General features: G+C 40.5%; 1 pseudogene; it reads left to right on the plus strand.

Annotated features, from left to right (window-relative positions):
- Positions 1–5,663: 5,663 nt before the first annotated feature.
- On the plus strand, positions 5,664–6,435 carry LOC100684846 (annotated as a pseudogene).
- Positions 6,436–7,177: the final 742 nt, after the last annotated feature.

Genomic DNA, 7,177 nt, shown 5'->3' on the forward strand with positions numbered 1-7,177 from the left:
GGCAGAGGGAGAAGCAAGCTTCCCAAGAGGAGCCTGATGAGGGACTCGATCTCAGGATACTGGGATCAGAACCTGAGCCAGAGGCAGAGGCTCAACCACTGAGTCACCCAGGTGCCCTGATTTTCTTAAGGAAATTCATGAGACCTAAAATAGCCAAAAATTATTGAAAAAAGAACGGAGTTGTAAGATTCACAATTTCCAGTTTCATAACTTCACACACTACTGGTATGAATATAAGATAGTACAGCCACTTTGGAGAACAGTCTGGCAATTCCTTAAGTACCATATGATCCAGTAATTCCACTCCTAGGTGTATACTCAAGAGCAATAAAAATATATGTCTACACAAATACTTGTAAACTGATATTCATAGCAGCAGCATCCACAATAGCCAAAAAGTGAAAACAACTTAAATGTCTGCCAATTGTTGAATGAACCAATGAAATGTGGTATATGCAGGGGAATATTTTTTGGCAAGAAGAATAAATGAAGTAGTAATATGTGCTACAACATGGATGAACCTTAACAACGTTATGCCAAGTGAAAGAAGCCAGTCACAAAGGGCCATAGCTAGATCATCCACATTGGATTGGTCCACATGGTATGATTTTATTTATATGAAGTGTCCAGAATACACAAATCTTTATAGGTGGAAGGTAGGTTAGTGGTTGCTGAAGGCTGAGGGGGATAATGGTTAAGGGGTACAGTTTCTTTTGGGACAATGGAAATATATGAAAATGGATTGTGGTGATGATGGATGCACTACTCTGGGAATATTCTAACACACATTTAATTGTGCGCTTTAAATGGACAGATTGTCTGGTATATGAATTACATTTCACTAAAGTTACTTACAAAGAGTAAGATATAGACAGGGAAGCAAACCACCAAAGGGCTCTGTCTGAATAAGTCATCATACATTGAGTCCCCAAGTTCCTAAATCAATACGAAGAAATTGGGCACATTGCAATCTTAGAGGACCTGCAAAATAGAGCAGGATGTTATCAGAGAACACTTAGGGATGAAGAATACAGAAAAGGAAAGAAATCCATGGCCCTCCAATTTAATGATCTCAACACCAAACCTGAACCCCAGGGATAAGACATGTGAGAATTCTGGTTCTCAGTTAACCTAGAATAAAGTCTAAAATGGAGAAAAGATAGAGAGAGATAGTGCCAACAGCAGAGACTTTGAAAAAAAAAAAATGTGTCCAGTATCAAGGGAAGACTCAGGGGCAAAAGTGTTTGGGAAAGAAAAGACCAAGTTGATGGGCAAAGAACAAGGGAGTCAGACTTCAGAAGCATTTACTCATTTATTTAAAGCATAAATGTTTAAAAGAACAACAACCACACACATACACACAATTCTTGCAATATTGCCAAGGCTGTCACATATCCAATAGTGTGTTCCTAGTGAGAAGCCAGTAATTTGCTCACGTTTCTCATTGGTTGTCATATTCATAAGCATCCAATGGTTTTGTGGGAAACGCTTGATATTTTATTTGAGAGGACTAGAGTAAGATGTGAAGACCCTGCTGTTTGTTTGTTTGTTTGTTTTTGTTTATCTCGGAGTGAGTCATGTGGGATTTTTCCTGACTGTGGCACATCCTCGTGGAGGCGGGTCAAATACCTGGTTTATGCTTCCACACCAGACTTGTCTCGAAAGCAAAATGTTAATTGTAGCCAAAAGAGCTCCAGGGACTTAATTCCAAAGGCCATAAAAGTGCTCAGCTATGCTCCCTCTTTCCTCTTTCGGAAAAAGAGAAATTATTGCATTAATTTCCTTTTGATGCCTAACAAACTTAACGGCTTACAACAACACCCATTTATTATTCTACAGCTCTGTCAGTCAGAAGGCAGTGGGCTCAGCTGGGCTCTCTGCCCAGGGTCTCCCAAGGCTGAAAACAAGGGGATGGCCAGGTTGGGTTTTTAGCTGAAGGCTCAGGGGAAGCATCCACTTCGGAGCTTATTCGGGAAGCCGACAGAATTCAGTTCTGTGGTGAGAACTGAGCTCCTGGTTTCCTCTCTGGTTGTTGGCCAGGCTGGGGGCCAGGGGCTGCCACGTTTCTTCACATGTGGCCTCTCTTGCCCACCAACAATGGCACCTGGGATTCCTTCTCATTCCTGGAATTTCTCTGACTTCCCTTTTTAGAAGAAAAATCCTCTGCTTTTAAGGACTCATAATTAGGTGAGTTGTGCACAGAGAGAGAATCTCTGAATCCTAATGTCGCCTGATGTAGAAATTTAATTACAACTACAAAATCCCTCCTTGGCGGCACCTAGATTAATGCTTGATTGAATAACCAGTGACAGGACTCCTGGGGCATGAGGGCATTATGAGGACCCTGCCCACCACATCTGTGAACAGAAAGAGACAAGGAGGCCAATTCCTGGTTGACACAAGAGCTACTCTTTCTATCCTGAGCCCCACTGCAATAAAACAACCAGTCACTCCGGGAAATTGTTTTACAGAAGGTATTCCAAGCCTGCTTCCTTTTCTACACCCATTGAGCCTTTGACTACCGTATCAGCCCCAACAGAACAGCACTGATCACTCCTCGGGCTGCCATGCCTGCCGGCCACCTGGCAGAAGCACTTCACATAAATGTGGCCGTCAGATTAAGTGCTCACCGGAAAGATTGTTCTCAGAAAATAAAGAACCACTAGAAACACAATTTCACAGCGTATTATTTCTGCACTTGACTTTCTTAAACTGGCCTAGACAATGACTCTTGGAACTTTATTCTTTTTTTAGATTTTATTTATTCATGAGACAGAGAGAGACAGAGGTGTAAGCAGAGGGAGAAGCAGGCTCCCTGCGGGGAGCCTGATGCAGGACTCAATCCCAAGACCCCGGGATATCAACCTGAGCCAAAGGCAGACGCTCAACCACTGAGCCACCCAGGTGCCCTGACTCTTGGAATTTGAGCTTCCTTAATCCAACTGGCACATGACAATTTATGAACAAAAGCTCTATTGATGGAAGGAATATGATGGGAACAGACCTCATAAGGATATGGGTAGTCCTTCTCAGTCATTGCTGAAGCTATTTTAATATCCTTTGAAATCAGAAGTTATTCAAGGAATAAACCAGTCATAGATCCTCAGAGCAACAACAAAACATTCCTTGTGCAAGTTAAGCATGCTCTTCTTACAAACCTAGGGGAAAGTGATATTAATTTGTGCAAGACTTAAGAGCCATTCATGGAGTTATTCCTAGGTTTCCAGAAGTGTGTAATGTTAATGTTCTTCTCTTTCTAGTTCCACTTACTGGTAAATAGTTCATGATAGTGGCCTCACGTTCATTAGCATTTCTATAAATAAAGACAGTTGATAGGTTTTCCTTTATTCGGAATGACTAATAACATATTTGGTCAGTAATGCCTCAGGGGTTCACACAAGCAACTTTATATTCCTTCCAGCCTTTAAGTAATCATTTAAAAAAGGTAACACTCCTAAAAGGTTAAGATTTCATTAAATATAGAAGATCTTACTTCATATTTATCTCTCCTGGAAAACAAGGATTCAACCTATCTCTTGGAAGAGCAAGGGGCTTAATATGGTAAAGCCTGAAGGAAAAGTTACAATTTTGTCAGAGGTAGTTCAGTATTTAGGAGGTGAGCTCTCTACCTAAGAAGACACTCTACCCCCACATTGGATTAAATGGATCCAGCAATACCCAAACTTAACAACTACATGGGAATTGACAGGATTTGCGTAATTTAAGAGGTATGATAGGCAACTATCATACCTTCAAAAACTTATCAAAAACAGGTAACCAGAATTGACTTGAGAAGCTGCAACTGACTTGTCTCTTTGAAATCTAAATTATAGGTGATTCTAATTCCAAGTCTACTGGAATACAAAACAAAAATCATCTTGGGGCACCTGGGTAGTTCAGCGGTTGAGCGTCTGCCTTCAGCTCAGGGCATGATCCTGGGGTGTTGGGATTGAGTCCCCTATCGGGCTCCCCACGGGGAGCCTGCTTCTCCCTCTGCCTATGTCTCTGCCTCTCTCTCTGTGTCTCTCAACAATAAATAAATAAACTCTTTTAAAAAATCATCTTATGTCCTTTCAGTACATTTCCTTGTGCAGAAGCAAAAAAAAAAGGGGGGGGTGCGCGGGGAGGGTGGCAGGAGGGTACCAATGGTAGAGGCTTTGGCTCAACAACATGGGAAACACCACTTCCTATTCAAGTACTTCTCTAGATTCAACGAGTAGTGTCTTCCTCCCTGTTATGTGCCATGATCGTGGTTGTAAAACTGGTAGATGCTTCTGTGGATGTTACCCTTGCCACACCACAAATTGCATAGGTTCCACATGCTGTTCAATCCTAACTAGTAGCTAGCAACATCAAGCATGGCTCAGGATGAAATTAACGACTACTATTGCTGGACTCTTGCATGACCATTTGTCACTGTAATCATCTCAACCCCACAGTCTTGCTTCCACCACTTGATGAAGGAGAGCCTCGTGACTCTATAAGAGCAACTGTAAAACTGAGTGTCCAAGAGAAAGATCGAGTTGATGTTTCCCTAGAGAATGTGGAACAAATGTTCTTCTTAAATGATCAAGGTCGATACCATTAAGGTTAGGCAGAGACTATATAAAACTGTATAAGAGCATAATCTTCCACCCAAAGCTGGGTCAGACCAAGTGATGGAACTAATAGCCACAAAAGAGTAATGATAAAGAAGATGAAAGTAATACATTGGTAGATCATTAAAATAAGTGGCCCTTTTGTCCTTGCTGATAGGACTGATTTATGATGAGACAAATATAAGAAAATGAATATATTTATACATAAAATTTGTTTCAGACATGGGGTATTCAGCCTCAGGTTCAGAAAAAAAGAAACATTCGCTAAAACCAAATTGTTCTGTTAATTTTAATGATTCCTAATGCAGTTAAGATGGCCATTTGGTTGCACCCTTAAAATGAGGTAAATGTTAGCCAAAATGTAGTCACTCTGTTTCCACCACAAATAAGAGTTTATGGGGAAATTTCTCCATGGGAGCTAGAGATATGAAGGACTTATGCTTAATCTGTACCACCATAACCCAGAAAAAAACCAGAACTGTGAAGGTGGGATACATATGGGTCTGAACCATGTCCCAGGGGAGTTTTAAATATTTAAAGAAGGGCTTTGTTCATTCATCCAAGTCATAAGGTTATGAACCTGTGATCAAGATCACTTATAAATTTTCTGGGTGATAAAGACTTCTCAGGCAGAAACACCACTGCAAGAACTGCAATATCTACACAAATTGTTAGACAATATTTTGTCCCACCTGGGGGATACTATCCCTACTCCTCCTTAGTGTTAAAGGTACTGGGACAGTCATAAAGGAACTTGGTAAAATATTCTCATTTAATCAAAATCTTATTGCCCCTACTCACTATGATTTGCAGGAAAAGTAGAGGTACCAGTGGGACTCTCAAAAACTTTATTTTTTATTTATTTATTTTTTTGGAACTCTCAAAAACTTTAAACTGGGGCAGTAGGAGCAGGAACAGTACAGTGGTACTACTTCTTTGTGGCAGTTTGGCCTTTTTTTTTGTTTTTTTTTTTTCCATTTCAGCCATGATGGCTTAAAAGCTGAAGGAATCTGGAAAAGATCTGCTAGCTCTCTTTCTCCTGATTTTGTGGCTCTGAGATCTAAGATGGGCAGTGTGCTCTGTTTGAGGGGGCTCCCACAGTGCAGGGCAGTGACCCAATTAATGGCCCAGAAGGGCTACTGATTGGCCATCATCCTCAGAAGTCTGCAAGTGGCCAAAGCCACTGGTGCTGGTGACTGTGGTGGAGATCATTTGGCATTTAGCTATGATGCTGCCAAAAGACATAAGGCTCAAAATACATTTGAAGAGATGGAGAAAAATTTAGGTCGACTTTATCTCTTAGTAAATGCAGCTGGAATTAATAAGGATAGCCTTTTAGTAAGAACAAAAGCTGAAGATAAGATATCTTGGCACAGACTAACCTGATGGTTCTGTGCTGACTTGGAAAGCTGCCAGAAAGGCTATGATTCAACACCAAAGAGGATCTATTGTTACTAGAGGACATACTGGTTTCAAAGGCAATTCTGGCCAATCTTTGTATAGCGTCAGTAAAGGAAGATGCATTAAATTTGCATATACTTTTGCTAAAGAAGTTACAAGAAAGAAAATTGCAGTGAATGTAGTTGTACCAGTATTTGTCCACACGGATAGGACGAAAGACTTGAACATGTAAAGAAAAATACCTCTCTTGGGAGGTTTGGAGAACCTATCGATGTGCACATTTTTCCTTTGAGAATCGCCATATACGGCACCTGCCTGGCTCATGATCTGAGCATCTGACTCAGAGCATCTGACTGTTGATCTCAGGGTCATGAGTTAGAATCACCATACAGGGCATATTCTAGTAGTGGATGGGAGATTACAACTCATGATATAATATACAGATTATTAAGTTATAATAATGATTAGAATCAAGGGTACATGTTGTTTGATTCTTGATTTACAGTCATACCTACGTGGGTGACATTTGCTACAAATGTTCATTTTCTATTTTTATATGAATATGCCTGAAAAGAACAATGTGTGACCAATTGTGTTTTCTAAAAGGTATGTACCTTATAGTCGGTAGCAATTTTAGTAGACAGACATTTTGCAAGTGATATGAATAAGTATTATCTTCTTAATTTATATATTTTCTCTCAAAATTATATAGTCTAGTTGTTTTGAGTTATTTCATTGTGTCAAGCTAAATTCTCTAGAAGTTAACCTTGTGGGCCATTGCCAAAATAAAAATATTTATAGGGCACTGGTTAATTGTCAATACTTTAGCAACCCTGCTAAAGTTAAGTACTGGATTCCCTTTCCATATGCCTAGAAGATCAACTGTTACACAGGTTGAAAAAAAGTATCAGGGATCCCTGGGTGGCGCAGCGGTTTGACACCTGCCTTTGGCCGGGGGCGCAATCCTGGAGACCTGGGATCGAATCCTGTGTTGGGCTCCCGGTGCATGGAGCCTGCTTCTCCCTCTGCCTATGTCTCTGCCTCTCTCTCTCTCTCTCTCTCTGTGTGACTATCATAAATAAATAAAAATTTTAAAAAAGTATCAGTATTAATTAGATATGGACATGAAGTTAGAGTCTGGTTTCTATGAGTGGCTTAGTCTTGGCTGAACAGCTGGG

Source organism: Canis lupus, chromosome 3 (genome assembly GCF_011100685.1).
Source record: "Canis lupus familiaris isolate Mischka breed German Shepherd chromosome 3, alternate assembly UU_Cfam_GSD_1.0, whole genome shotgun sequence".
Lineage (NCBI taxonomy): Eukaryota > Metazoa > Chordata > Mammalia > Carnivora > Canidae > Canis > Canis lupus.